This window comes from Malaya genurostris, chromosome 1, assembly GCF_030247185.1.
Source record: "Malaya genurostris strain Urasoe2022 chromosome 1, Malgen_1.1, whole genome shotgun sequence".
NCBI lineage: Eukaryota > Metazoa > Arthropoda > Insecta > Diptera > Culicidae > Malaya > Malaya genurostris.
Genome location: NC_080570.1, coordinates 24394921 through 24411421, shown reverse-complemented (window position 1 = coordinate 24411421; position 16501 = coordinate 24394921). Strand labels below are relative to the sequence as shown.

Here is a 16501-nt window from a genome sequence, read left to right as displayed (position 1 = left end):
CGGAGCGCCCCTATCAAGAGACATACTCACCACACAGGTTACTTCCCGTTCCGTTTCGTTCCATTCCGACAGATTATGGACGTTATATTACGATGTGATGTAATGAAGTGGAACCGCGTGGTTGCTTCTTAACACAAGGCTGGGGGGCAATGTGATGGCTCGAATAGATAGAGATCATAACGATGATCGCAAAAGATCGTGCAATACGATCGTACTTCATGCTACCTGTGGGGGAACCGAGTGGAGTAATTATGCCAAGTAGCTGTTACGATGGATATCATCGTCAAACAAGGAAGTAGATAGTGACGGTTGTTTGCGAAAATGAACGACCGAGGAGTAGTTAAGTTACTCCCGCGATGATCGGCCAATGAATGTGTTTAATCTAATGCATGAACGTGATGTCAACGATGTAATGGGTGTATTAATCATGAATTAAACCAAGATTGCTACCATTAATTCACAATAACACTACGAGATTACTACCATTAAGTCGTGATCAAGCCATAATGATTCTTTATTATACCATTTCATATTATTGTATGCGAAAGTTTCACGAAACTCCGGTTACAAACATTTTTCAACAATTATAATATACTGGTTCAACAAGAATTAAGTTTTGGGTAAAATGCATGATATACAATTTCAGTATTAAGGGAAAATTGAAATATTACCACAAGATATACATGCTCACATATGAACTGTGTGTAAAATTTGCTCAATCAGCGTGGCGAACACTTGCAGATGTCACCACGATCGAAACGAGGTGCCACCACGATTTGGATGCGGCTTTCACATGAGACAGAATATTTTGGGTGCTACATTCACTTCACGCTAGATTTTTGTTGGCCTATTGGTTAAAATGACAAGTTTGTTTTTGTTGTATTCCTATCGAATTCTCGTGTGATTTATGCGACATGGAAAAAAGTTGCCTTTAACACTTAGGTTAATCGTGTGATAAGTGTTGAAATTGTTGTAGTTGGAATATTTCTACAACAGGCAGGGGGTTGTGTTATCGTTCCGGAACGTGGTGGAACGTTTTAAAAGATCGCGGTAAACAGTCGAGTAGGTGGCAGAAGTGTTTCCAACGTATAGTAAATTTAAAATTTACGCAGGATTTTGAAAAATTTAGTTCGAGCCTGTATACCTGTTATCTGTGATATTACTAAGCAATTCTTCAAAAATCTTTTCTTTGTATATTGAGCTTGAGCGACCACCCCTGGTTGCTACTCCGTTACTGATCGGGATTAGCTGAAATTGTACAGGGAGTTTCTAGATGATCCGACCTGGGACTGGTAAATCATCCTTCACTGTACATCTTCTGGTAATCTCAGAATTCTTTGATCAGTACCGGCGCCGGCCAGGCCCGAACGTAGATCGTCTAAGGAATGGGAAGGGATGTTAGTCCAACACTTGTTGTTACTAGAGGCCGTATATACTGCGCACTCCACAAGTGTCCCGGGAGAAAGATATTTGTTAGTAAAAATTTCAGTGTTGGTATTATTCGCGCGCGACTCAGTATGTTCCGGTTTCAAGATGCTCGGATGCACCACTAAACTCACTGGCTCCCGAGTGAACGTTTCAACAATATCCTATATAGAAGTCCCGAGAAGTCTTGATTCACAGCTCTTATTCGAGGAAACTGAAGAAGAATTTGCAATACTACCGCGTAAAGAATAAAAACTTCCCTATTTTTTATAAATGAAATTACGTGATATAAAATAAACGAGTGAATAGAATTAAGACAAAATAGTTGATTCATTGCATTGACATATTCTAAACAGTTGTTATAAAATCATTTTAAATCACCAAATAGAGATCAACAGATTTCTCACGCGTCTGGATTCTTTATTATTTCCGATTTGTTATTCTAATTATTTATTAAAATTATTAATTGATTATATTGGTTGATCTGGGTAGCCGGCTACCGAGAAAAATATAAATTTATTGTTTGAAATATTATTATCAACTGTTTTTTACTATGTATTCAATATACCGATATATGTTATCTCTGTTATTAACTTTGTAATATCAACGGATTTGCGCAATAGATATCAATTCAATTTATAATTCTGAAAGACAATCAATAATATGGAAGAAGAAAACATTCCAAATAAAACTTTTCTCCGAAGCTAGACGGAAATTGATAGGTTGAATGAAGAGATAATTTAGTAAAATAGAGTAATCAGAGGTGAAACATTGAAAATATCTGATAACTGAAAGGAAAAAGAAACTCCTGCAATTGTCGCCTTTTACGACATGGAAGCAGGAACCCAGTGGATCTATTCTTAGTTCATTTTTTTTCCGCCGGATTCCACACGGCATCTAGGCTGGTACTGTCCGGAGAGAGCTAATAGGTACTATCAATCTCCTAGTAGACCCCAGCCCCTTCAAAAATCTTTTCTTTGTATATCGAATAAAAACAAAAAAATTGTTGGGGCATAAACTAGCATAAACTTTATTATTTTTACGTTTCGTCTTTGACTCATCAGTGCAGAGCAGTTCAAATTGAACTGCTTAGTGCTAAACTCTGCTCTGCACCGATGAGTCAAAGACGAAACCCAAAAATAATAAAAACGGTTATGTGCCCTAGCACAAAATTTAGCTAACCCCTCAATAGCATAAACTTTTATACTTTCAGCAGTTTTGACCCAAGTTAATAGGAATCCGAATTACTCTGAGAAAAGATTCCGGTTTTGTGTTTTTGACCACAATTTACGATACTTTCGGAACAGGGAGCTGGGAGCCGGTATAGCTGGAATCGGTTTGTTTGACCAACAACTAGCATAACCAATAAATTGAGCCAGTTTTGGGCCAAACTTAGAACTATTTTTCTTTCATCACCGCTCTATATGAGCAGTTTCAATTCCGTACACATGGCAACCCTGTATTTCCGGAACCGTAAGCCAAATCTGGATAAAACCTACATCAACATATGGAAACATAATACTTTTCATTTGAATTTGAGTTTGTGGAGATGGGTCTTTCGTAATAAAGCGTAACATGCGTTACGTTTCCAAGCCTTACGAAGCGTTACATTTATGTCAATTATAGACGTTACAAAGCGTTACTTGCGTTACTTTTTAGTCAGATATAAGCGTTACGAAGCGTTACATGAGTTACTTTTTTGTCAATTGTAGGCATTACGAAGCGTTACATTTTTGTCAGTTATAGGCGTTACGAAGCATTACATGCGGTAGTTTTTTGTTAGTTATAAGTGTTACATGCGTTACATTTTTGTCATTTGCAGGCGTTACGAAGCGTTACATGTGTTATAATTGTAAAAGCTATAGGCCTTACGAAGCGTTACATGCGTTACAATTTTGTCAATTATAGGCATTAAGAAGCGTTACATGTGTTACTTTTTGTCAATTATAGACGTTACGAAGCGTTACATGCGTTACTTTTTTGTAAGTTACAGGCGTTACGAAGCGTTACATGCGTTACTTTTTTGTCAGATATAGGCGTTACACGCGTTACATTTTTGTCAGTTATAAGCGTTACTGTTTTGTAAGTTCCAAGCATTCTGAAGCGTTACATTTTTTAGTTACATGTATTGCGAAGCGTTATATGCATTACATTTTAATGAGTATTAAGCGTTACGAAGCGTTACACGCATTACACTTTTTGAAGTTATAGACGTTACGAGGTTTTACATGCGTTACTCATTAGCAAGTCGTAAGTGTTAGGAAGCGTTACTTTTTTGACAGATATATGCGTTACGAAGCGTTACATGGGTTACTTTTTTTGTAAGTTAAAGGCATTACGAAGTGTTACACCCGTTATTTTTTGGCAAATATTGATGTTACGAAGCGTTGCATGCGTCAGGGCTTAAAATTGTCACGCATTCTCAATGACAGAATCCAATCCAACAGTCTCATTTTCAATATTTTATTGTCTCATTCGTAAATGACCGACACAAGAGCAAACGATATTACAGATATTATTTTTTTCAAAACTCTGTCTCTGACTCAAAAATTTATCTGGGTGTACTATTTTCAAGGGAATTTTGACCGGGCTTCATTTTCAGTGAGCTAAAAAAAAAGGTCTCCCAAAGGTCAAAACCCGTAAAGATTTCGTGAGATCTGACAAAATTTGAGAAATCGGGTAAAATTTGTAAAATCTGGCAAAAGATCTGTTTAGTTAGAGTCTCTGGCGAAGCGAGAAAAATCTTAAAGCTTACAGTTGACGATAATTTTAGTCAGTCTGTCAGGATCATTCGACGTGACTGACAAATTGCAACTCTGGCCCTGATTTTCTCACCGTAAGGGGGAAATTCTGTTCCGTCGAAGGTTAATTTGAAAATTTTCGACGAAAATTGTAAACATGTTTGATCATGCTTAAACATTATTGGTAATTATCATTAGGACAAGTAAATCTGGCTTTATTCACTATATACTAGTTCCACATTTGGCGAAAGTGAGTGGAAGTGTACTCACTTCAGAGTAACATAGAACAAGTGTGATTGAAACCACGTGCATCAGTCTGTCAAAATTCTATTTTCCGATATGCACGATAAAATCGTCGACATAATAAACGGGGTAGAAATAGGTAAATATTTGATATTATTGAATGGATCGGGATTTGTTTTTATTGCAACTTGAATGACTGCTGTTCTGATCTTGTAAATATCGTGTTGTGTTGTTTCAGTCCTTTTATCAACTTAACGAATAAACATTGAAACGAAAGTCATAATGCGGTACACATTCATCGTCATTGTTTGTTTACATTCGATGCTAAACCAACCGATGCAGGGCTGGATCGTAAGTCTTTATAATCACCAAATGTAACAACGTTCTGCATTCGATGTAACACCAGTTGTAGCACAGCGTAATAAACGAAAGTGCCCAAATTGAGCAGCGTGTTCATTTAAAAGCAAATTTCTTCATGCACTCAAATCGATATTCACATAACATTTCCATAAGACCCGGAGAGACAGCCACAGTAGGTTAGTAGTGGAAAACCACTGCGCCAGTTCCGAAGCAGTAACAATTATATTCAAATTTTCCAACCAATCGGTACAACACTGACCGGGTGTCGGCGAACGAACATGATACCACCTGACGACCATAACAAAATAAAAGCAGAAATAAATTCGCAAAGTCTTCGTACTCATTGTTTCAGTTGGAGCTCGGACCTCCGATTGAATTGTTACGCTATTACACGCAATTTGCTACGAGATCAGTTGCTCAGATTCCCTCGTTGTCTCTTTCTCTCTTCTGCAGCACCAGTCGACCGCACAAGAAGACGGAATGTTGCTTCGGATCATCTTTCGCACATTCGATTAAACGCTTTGCGGTCGGTTGATGGAAAGGAAAGGGGAATGCGGAGCCGACCCAAGCCCCCCTTAGAGTGATGATGAAGCTGCCGTTTGCCACTGAAGGTGAGCGGCGACGGTGCGGCAACGAAATGATTGGTGTTCATTCGAATGATTGATTGATTGTTTCAGTTTGTTTTCATTTGCTTCCTTTTGAAGATTTTCGGAGGCGCTAACCCAGTTCGAGATGTGCGATAAGAGCAATTATCGAATCTCGGTAGCTCGGTAGGAATGACAACCACTTCGGCTATAAATTAGTTTAATCAATAGAAGAAGAAAAAGATCGTGACGAAGCGTGTGTTGAGTTTTAATCGGTGCACTACTAATGACAGGTCACTGGTTCCGTGGGAGTCTGAGAGTATTTATTCTGAAGTTTATTGTAATCTGTGTGATAGTATGAGGAACTGAAAATTGAAATAAATCATTCAATTCCGTCCAAAGTGCTGTAGAAATTTGTTGAATATTTCCAACAAGAGTCTATTTGCGACGTCAGGAAAACTTTGCACTAAGTGTAATTTAATTCTGTCGATCCCAGGAGCATTATTGTTACAAGACAAGAGAGCTATTTCATTCAGTAAAAACCATTCAAGCGAAGAGGTTGTGTTTCGATTGTACTGGCTCGTGAGTTAACGGCTGCTACCGAGACAATTCTAAGCTTCAGGTAGTTAAACTGCCCATAGCAAACGCAATATTCGGGGCGTTTCCCGACTGGAAAGCTAGCAACGAAGGCCATCCCGTTCATACGCACAGAGGTGTAGAGACACAGAGGTGCGAGAGCATAGAAGTGACGAGTCACAGAGGTGCCATCGCATAAAGGTGCGAAGACGAAGGGGTGCAAAGGCACAGAGGTGCTAAAGCAACCCAGTGCTGATCTACCAGGTACCAGAATTTGTACGCTGCGTAGGATCAAAAGAGACGGCATATATCGCGAGGTGCTACACTGCAAGCATCGCATTTGATCGCCACCAAGAGCAAAAGCACTGTACCTGGGGTCAGGTACAGCAAGTGCAGTGGTGTTCACAACGACGGCAGAGCAACTGAGATAGCAGTAAACGACAGAAGACTGCCAATTGGAAACAGCAAAAGACTGCCAATTGGAAATCGTTGGAAGAGCTTCACGTCGTTCTTCACGATAAAGGAACAGAGACATCAGCTACAAGGTAGATTTAATTTAATTTATTTTTTATTTCTTATATCTGAAATTTTACTAAACATAAGTTTTTATTTTGGTATTATTAATTTACAAAAAAAATTTAATGTAATGGATGATCTCATGGAAGATCATCCGAATCCGATTCCGGATACTAGTAAAAGTTTAAATACTCCGAGGGCTAAACATTATCCACAGGGTACCACTGGGCCATGGATAGTCTATCTTCGAAAAAAAGAAAAGATTTTAAACTTGATGCAAATTACAAAGGATTTGACATCACATTTCTCTGAAGTTAAAGAAATCTGTAAGGTTAATAGAGATAAAATTCGAGTTGTAGTTAACGACTTGAAACAGGCAAACGATATTGTAACCTGTAAATTATTTGCTATTGAATATCGAGTTTACATTCCATCGAAGGAGGTAGAAATTGACGGTGTTGTGACTGAAGCAAGTCTGACAGCAGATGATTTACTTAAAAATGGAGTTGGCCGTTTTAAAAACTCCATGCTTGAGGGAGTTAAGATACTCGAGTGCAAACAATTGTACTCAGCATCTATTGTCGATGGAAAAAAGTCTTATCGTCCCTCAGATTCGTTTCGCGTAACATTTGCCGGATCTGCATTGCCTAGCCATGTCTATATCGATAAAATTCGTCTTCCTGTTCGGCTTTTCGTACCGCATGTTATGAATTGCACGAACTGTAAAAAATTCGGACATACAGCTACTTACTGTAGTAATAAGTCCAAATGTATCAAATGTCAAGGGCCTCATAAGGATAACCTTTGCGATAAAGATGTTGAAAAATGTGTTTATTGTGGGGAAAGCCCTCATGATGATCTTTCAGTGTGCGCTGCATTTAAGCTGCGTAAAGACAAAATGAAGCTTTCTTTAAAAGCACGGTCTAAGCGCACATATGCAGAAATGCTCAAAACGGTCATACATGTCTCCCCTTTGGAAACCGAAAACGGTTTTTCAAATCTTGCGGAGCCAGAGGAATCTGACTCTGACGGAAATAGTGAAGATACCTCGTTTGTCACTCCTCAAGGGTCTGTTAAGAGGAGATTAACAAACCACAAAATACCAAAAAAGACACCTAAAATTATACCTTCAAAAAAAGATCCCCGTGTTAAAGCTAAAAAGCCAAATTTAAAACCAAAAACTGTGCCTCCTGGTTTGTCAAATTCACAAACCAATCCAGGAACTAGCTCAAGAAAAGACAATAATCCAGTGGGCTCCATTTCACATTCACCAACAGGATTACTGAAATTTTCGGAAATTGTAGAATGGATTTTCGCTGCATTCAATATTTCTGAACCTCTAAAGACCATCATAACAGCATTCCTTCCAATAGCTAGAACTTTTTTGAAACAGTTATCAGCTCAATGGCCAGCTCTTTCAGGTTTTGTATCATTTGATGGATAATTTATCATCCGCCGCAAATGATTCAATCACTGTCCTGCAGTGGAATTGTCGAAGCATCATGCCAAAACTTGATTCATTTAAAGTTTTGTTGCATAGTCAAAAATGTGATGTATTTGCTTTGTGCGAAACATGGCTTACATCAAACATAGCCTTAAATTTTAATGACTTTAACATTATACGTCTCGACAGAGACTCCCCGTATGGTGGAGTGCTTTTAGGAATTAAGAAATGTTATTCCTTTTATAGATTAAACATTCCTTCGACTTCTAGTATAGAAGTTGTTGCTTGTCAAATAAACATTAAAGGAAAGGACATTTGCATTGCTTCGGTATATATTCCTCCAAGAGCTCAAGTTGGACAACGACAGCTTAATGAAATTGTCGAAGCCCTTCCTGCTCCACGTTTGATTTTAGGAGATTTCAATTCGCACGGAATGATGTGGGGTTCCGTTTACAATGATAGCAGATCATCTCTAATATATAATATTTGCGACAATTTTAGCATGACGGTACTAAATATGGGTAGCATGACACGGATCCCAAGACCTCCTGCACGTCCAAGTGCATTAGATTTATCTCTTTGTTCGACTTCAATTCGACTAGATTGCACCTGGAAAGTATTTCCTGATTTACATGGTAGCGATCATTTACCAATCATCATCTCAATTAGCAGTAACAAAGGCATTGCTAATTCAGTTAATATTCCATATGATTTGACAAAAAATATTGACTGGATTAAATACCAAAGTAATATTTCAAGTGTCTTAACTTCAATGGAAGAGCTTCCCCCACTTGAAGAATATGACTTCCTCGTTTGTTCGATTCTGGAGGCCGCAGAACAAGCCCAAACCAAACGATTTCTTGGTCCATCGTCTAACAGAAGACCTCCAAATCCTTGGTGGGACAAAGAGTGCTCAGATGCTAAACACGCGAAACAAAATGCTTTCAAGACGTTTTTAAAACGAGGAGGAGGAACTCCTCAGAATTTTGAAAAATTCTTGGTTTTAGAAACCAAGTACAAGAACATACTTCGGGTTAAGAAATGCAGCTATTAGAGACATTTTGTGGAAGGTTTGTCAAGAGAAACCTCAATGAGCACTCTTTGGAATACGGCCAGACGAATGAGGAATCGTAACGTAGGAAATGAGAGTGAGGAGTACTCGAATCGATGGATATTTGATTTTGCGAGGAAAGTTTGTCCAGATTCCGTTCCTACGCATAGCATTGTTAGGGAGTCTTCTTCAAATGATGATTCCATTGATAGCCCCTTTTCAATGATGGAATTTTCCATAGCACTCATGTCTTGTAACAATAACGCTCCTGGATTGGACAGAATTAAATTCAACTTGGTGAAGAATCTGCCCGACCTCGCAAAAAGACGTTTGTTGGAATTGTTCAACAAGTTTCTTGAGCAAAATATTGTTCCACCTGACTGGAGACAAGTGAAAGTTATCGCCATTCAAAAGCCGGGGAAACCAGCTTCCAATCACAACTCATATAGACCCATTGCGATGTTGTCCTGCATCAGAAAATTGTTCGAAAAAATTATTCTACGACGTCTCGACACTTGGGTCGAGACGAACGGTTTGTTGTCAGATACTCAGTTTGGCTTCCGTAGAAATAAAGGGACGAATGATTGCCTTGCATTACTTTCGTCTGACATCCAAATTGCCTTCGCTCAAAAGCAACAAATGGCATCTGTATTTTTAGACATTAAAGGAGCATTTGATTCAGTTTCCATTGATGTTCTTTCAGACAAGCTCCACCAACATGGACTCCCAGCGGTTATAAATAATTATTTGCACAACCTTTTGTCAGAGAAACGCATGCATTTTTCACATGGCGATTTGGCAACAATCAGAATTAGCTACATGGGTCTCCCGCAAGGCTCATGCCTCAGTCCGCTCCTCTATAATTTTTACGTGAATGACATTGACAGCTGTCTAGTAACCCCATGTACACTAAGACAATTGGCAGATGATGGCGTGGTTTCAGTTACTGGATCCAAAGCTATTGATCTGCAAAAACCATTGCAAGATACCTTAGATAAATTGTCCGTTTGGGCTGTTCATCTTGGTATCGAATTCTCTGCGGAGAAAACAGAGCTGGTCGTCTTTTCAAAAAAGCATGATCCCGCGCAACTTCAGCTTCATATGATGGGAAGAATTATCGAACAGGTTTTGACTTTCAAATACCTCGGGGTGTGGTTTGATTCCAAATGCACGTGGGGAGGACACATTAGGTATCTGATAACGAAATGCCAACAAAGAGTAAATTTTCTTCGAACAATAACAGGGTCTTGGTGGGGTGCTCATCCGGAAGATCTAATAAAATTGTATCAGACAACGATACTTTCAGTGATGGAATATGGATGCGTTTGTTTTCGTTCCGCTGCAAATTCTCATATTATCAAACTTGAGCGAATTCAGTACCGTTGTTTGCGAATTGCTTTAGGCTGCATGCATTCGACACATACAATGAGTCTTGAAGTTCTGGCGGGAGTTCTTCCATTAAAAGATCGATTTTGGGAGCTTTCATCTCGCCTGCTAATAAGATGTGATGTGCTGAATCCCATGGTAATTAATAATTTCGAACGACTAGTCGAGCTTCGATCTCAAACAAAATTCATGACAGTATATTTTAACCATATGTCACAGGAAATCAACCCTTCAAGATATATTCCTATCCGTGTCAGCCTCCTAAATGTACCTGACTCAACTTTATTTTTCGACACATCCATGCAGCGCGAAGTGCGTGGAATCCCGGACCACCTACGCTCTATGGAAATCCCAAAAATATTTTCAAGTAAGTTCAGGCATATTAACTCTGAGAAAATGTTTTACACGGACGGATCGCGAATGGAAGAAGCGACAGGGTTTGGTATGTTCAACAATAATGTTTCGGCCTCATTCAAGCTTCAAGAACCTGCATCTGTTTATATAGCAGAGTTAGCAGCAGTTCATTATAGCTTGAATGTAATCGTCACATTATCTCCAAACCATTATTTCCTCTTCACAGATAGTCTGAGTGCAATTGAAGCCATTCGCTCAAACGCTGCTGGCAAAAATGAACCGTTTTTCTTGGGTAAAATAAAACAGTGTCTGAACGACATATTGAATAATAATTATCTAATCACAATAGTTTGGGTTCCGGCTCATTGCTCCATTCCAGGCAATGAAAGAGCCGATATTTTAGCCAAACGTGGTGCTATTGAGGGTGAAATTTATGAGAGACCGATTGCTTTCAACGAATTCTATAGCGCGTCTCGCCAAAGAACACTTGCCAGCTGGCAAGCTTCTTGGGATAAAGATGATCTGGGTCGGTGGATGCACTCAATTATTCCTAAAATATCGACAAAGGCATGGTTCAGGGGATTGGATGTGAGTAGAGATTTCATTCGTGTGATGTCCAGACTCATGTCCAATCACTACACGTTAGATGCACATCTCCTTCGAATTGGACTTTCCGAGACTAATCATTGTGCTTGCGGCGAAGGTTACCGCGATATTGACCATGTTGTTTGGACATGCGTGGAGTTTCGTGATGTCAGATCTCAACTAATAAATTCCTTGCGTACCCAAGGTAGACTATCCAATGTCCCAGTTCGCGACATTCTTGCTTGTCGTGACCTTCCATACATGAAACTTCTTTATCATTTCATTAAATCCATTGGAGTTCCAATTTAAATTTTATTTTATGTTAAACTGTTTTCTCTTCCATGAGTTCAACCAATAGCCAACTATAGGATATTGAATATAAGTGGTGAACTGATACAAACAATCCTGAAATAGTTATAAGATCATGTACAAAATAAATGTATTTTATTTAATGTAATTAAAATAGCAACTCGCTTGATAAAAACAGTGTTTAGATTAACTAATGAGCACCAACATACTAATATGATATTCGAAATGTATTAGGTTTAAACTACTATGTATTGTGGATGCCACGGCGAAGAAAAACTTATGTATATTGCCTATGAAATAAACGTATTTATGAAAAAAAAAAAAAAGAGAGCTATTTCAAATTTCAGCAATATTCAAGAGAAATCTATGCTCAGAAGACTTCTGCCTCTGATTCTTCGGTTCTTTTTACACATTTTGGACTCTCTTCGAAAGTCTTATTTTCCTTCCTTTATTCTTCATATTCGAAAAACATTAGAATTAGAACAGTAAAGTCAGGGGAAAAAAAGATTATTAAAGTAGCGATAGAATGAAAAAAGGAGAATGGAAATATATGTCAGGATATAGAATAGCAACAGTCTTTACGATAGTTACTCAGCTTAGTATGAAGATTCTTTATAAGTGACAACCCGAATAGAAATTTACATTGACTTTTATTTTACAAACGCGTAAAGAACAATATATACCATGGTAATTATTGTTTTTTATTGTAAAGATTCAACTTCAAGCAATGTGTAACCAACAGTCTTAGAATAAAACTTACTGTTACATTATTTTCCATAGTTTTTTATTAAAGCTTAGGATATTAAGTAATTCACAATCATAGAAAAATGGCAATTGTTGGAAAATATAAGTTTTTTCCGATACCGCCAAACGAATCTTCGTAAATACATCATTTTATTTTTTTAAGTATACTTAATTTTTTTTCTTGAATTTCCACTCAACTGCTAAAGCAGCTGAAAAAATATTATTACGTATGTCAACTCACCTGACCTTCTGTGAATTTTTAAGATGATTTTTATTTAATGCAATGAATGCATCGAAATGCAAATATTAGCTCTGATATTATAGTTTATTAAATAAATAAAAGACAAATTTTGAACAATATAAAATGTTGTTACGTTATTGAACTCGACTGTGTTTTTTCCAAAACAATTAACAGTGTACATGACTTCACACATTATAACCTTGAATTGAAAGAAAGATTTTACGATATCCTGTCGCGTTCAAGCATTTATTGTTCTTTAATTAAGCGTAAAATGCCTAAGCGTAGCAAAAAAACTGATCAAAAGAATAGTGTTGGTATGTATAGTTATAAAAAGGACGGACAAAAACTAACGATATGTTTGTTTGAAGGTGGAAATAAAAAGAAGCAGCAGGGAGCAGCAATCTAGTTGGATCTAGTGATTTTAGTGGCTTTGCTACGACCTCAGCACTGCCTCAATCAGTAAAACCAAATCGTTTCACCATATATACTCCGCTACCGAATCAAGCTTGTTCATCCAATCGATCTGGTAAATTGAATGATCCTTTGATTGTTCTGGAACGATGTTTTCCTGTCTGAAAAAGACTTTTACGACTGATCCAAATATTATCGTAACCGTGAAGCAACTGGAAGATATAGACAGAGAATCGAAGAGCGTTGGACAGTTTGTGCAGAATCTGGCTTTGCTGATGTACGGAGCTGAAGCCTTGCGAGAAATGTCGGTTACTGGTCGCAAATACGCACAATCTACAGATAAATTAATAAGACCGGCAATAGACGAAGCTAAGCTGCAATTTATCTACAGTAAGCAAATAGAAATGCTCAATCATTTTTTTTTTATTGTTTCAATCACACCATTTCAGAAAAAGCTCAAGAGAGAGTAGGTTTACATAAAGGAATGAGTAATTTTTCGATCATCTCTCTTGAAGCTAATCGCGCAGTAATCAATAGAGCACTCGCAGAAATAATAGCTAATTTGAGGAAGGCAGCAATCTACGCATCCAATCGTAACATTCGAAACTAGCAGGTTTTGAAGACATTCAAAATATTTTTAAAGTGCTATATCGTTTAATTACCGTTTCAAGAGAAATAAAATACTTGGCAAGTTATTGAATTTATTTATATTGAACTAATAGAATACTTTTCATTGTCCTTATATAGTAAAAACAGTACATATTGTATGCAGAATAACAAAATTACAGTAAAATACATTGTTTGAAAATTAAATTTAACTGTTTTTTCTATGTTGACCCAGTAAATGAACTACTGTTCAAACATTTTCCATATATGGAATATTATGGTAAATAAAATCTGATACGGTTGCAACATGGTTTGCTCAGTGTTACTACAATGCTTTTTGTTGAAAGAACAATAAATTTACATCAGAATCCAAGAGATTATAAAAAGTCACATCTTATTCAAATTGCAAATTAACATTAAACGTTATAGTTTTTGAAAGAAAAATGTATGGAAAAATTTGATTTTTTTAATGTAAAGATACATAACCACCCCCCTTTTTTACTGTAAAAACCGATTTTACAGTAAAAATTGAGGTTAAAACGTTAAATTTCATTGTTTCTTCGGTGTTCGGTTTACAATGCATTTTGTTGTAAAATAATGTATTTTTACTGTACTGTTACAGTTAATATTACTGTTTTGGTGCAGTTCATTTCTATTCGGGAAGTCATGTTCCAAAACTCACAGTAAAGACTAAAAAAGTCTAACTTTTTAATGTGTGAAACTGGACTTTCGATGTCTTCGAAATATATAGTTTAAAAGATATGAGCGATCCTATTTTATGTAAACATAAAAACAATTTTCATGACTTCTTAGGTTCTCACGGTAAGTTTAAGAACATGGCTTGTCACTTAGGGTCGATTTTTCTTTATTAACTTTTTCTACAAATGTTGGATTGTTTTGCGATCCCCGAAAGATTTCTTTCTCGTTGAATTTCACCGATTATTAAAGTCTACAGTTTCACCGATCGAGCCCAAATTTTGGTTAGTTATCATGGGATTCAACAGGAACACTAAAAGTATGGTGAACTAGCGTTTGCGACATTTCTAATGTTTGAAATTATCGAATTTAATTTATCAAAACTAGCGCAAGAAATGCTTTGCGACGCATGAAACGTTTCGTAGCACCTATGACTTGTAAAAAAAAAGTATTGTGTGTACCGCTTAATGACACTTGCTACTCGAAAAATAACGGGTACAATGCTTACATGGAAGTAAATTTAAAAAAAAGGTAATAGTTGAAACACTTCCTAGCACGTAACGTTTTATAACACCTTCAACCTACAAAAATGTAACACTTCATAAAACCTATAGTTTACAAAAAAGTAACGCATGAAACGCTTCGTAATACCCAAAACTTATCAAAAAGTAACGTATGTAATGCTTTCTACCATATAACTGATGGAATTCATAGTAACACCTATCATCCACAAACAAAATAACGATTCGTAACATCACCATTTGCAAAAAAAGTAATGCAGGTAACATTTATAACTAACAAAAAATTTAACGCAAGCCACGGCTCGTTTAAATATAACTAACAAAAAAACGCATATACAACTTACCAAAAAATAACGCATGTCAAAGCTAATAAAAGGTAATTTCATTGACACAAAATAGACGGAAAAGACAAGAAATTACTGTCACTCTCAGTTTCGCTTGCAAACTATGAGACGAAATCCATGTCCAGTCAATGATATGAGCGGGACAGTAATTTCAAAATCGTGCTTTTTCGTTCATTTACCCTTTCAGTCATTTGCAGTGAAAATCCGTCGATATTCAACCGAAGCTGTGAGAATCGAAAATGACAGAAAAAGGTTTCACAATGACGTTTACCTGTTGGTTCTCGAATCTGTAGTAGTTCTGGTTTCCAAAAAGGCTCTGTGATGTAATTACTTCGATTTGTCATATCACAGATTTTCAATACATCTATGAAAGAATGAGAATTGGAATTCTTCCGATGCTCCCTAAAGACGTTAGTTTGATTTCGTCTTGTCATAGAGGAAAAAGTGACGTTGAGAATTTAACTCTCCCCTTTTTTCAATGATAATCGAAAATGCTTCGTCTCTCTTCGTTTGTTCTGGTTTCGGTCATTTACGAATGAGACAGTAAAATATTGAAAATGAGACTGTTGGATTGGATTCTGTCATTGAGAATGCGTGACAATTTTAAGCCCTGACGCATGCAACGCTTCGTAACATAAATATTTGCCAAAAATAACGGGTGTAACGCTTCGTAACACCTGCTACTTGTAAAAAATAACGCATGTAACGCTTCGTAACGTCTATAATTGACAAAAAAGTAACGCATGTAACGCTTCTTAACGCCTATAATTGACAAAAATGTAACGCTACGTAATGCCTATAATTTACAACAACGTAATGCCTATAATTTACAACGCATGTAACGCTTCATAACGCATATAACATAATAAAAAAATTACGCATATAACACTTCGTAACACCTGTAACTAACAAAAATGTAATGCTTCAAAAGGCTTGGAACTTACAATAAAGTAACGCATGCCACGTTTATAACTTATAAAAATGTAACGCATGTAACGCTTCGTAACGCTTATATCTGACTAAAAAGTAACGCAAGTAACGCTTCGTAATGCCTATGATTGACAAAAATGTAACGCTACGTAATGCCTATAATTTACAACAAAGTAACGCATGTAGCGCTTATATCTGACAAAAAAGTAACGCCTATAATTGACATAAATGTAACGCTTCATAACGCCTATAGCTGGCTAAAACGTAACGTATGTAACGTTTCGTAACGCTTGGAAACGTAACGTATGCTACGCTTTATTACGATATACCCATCTCCACAAACACAAATTTAAATAAAAAGTATTATGTTTCCACACGTTGATGTAGGATTTTATCCAGATTCGGCTTCCGGTTCAGGCAATACAGAGTTGCCA

General features: G+C 37.0%; 1 protein-coding gene and 1 long non-coding RNA gene across 2 annotated transcripts in view; one reads left to right on the top strand and one right to left on the bottom strand.

Annotated features, from left to right (window-relative positions):
• LOC131435087 (uncharacterized) overlaps positions 1–16501 on the bottom strand; it is a 64306-nt gene that overhangs the window by 11144 nt on the left and 36661 nt on the right. The window lies entirely within an intron of this gene.
• LOC131435171 (uncharacterized) lies at positions 12772–13625 on the top strand. Its single transcript, XR_009230465.1, has 3 exons — positions 12772–12873; positions 12928–13360; positions 13420–13625. It is a non-coding gene; the product is annotated as an uncharacterized LOC131435171 (long non-coding RNA).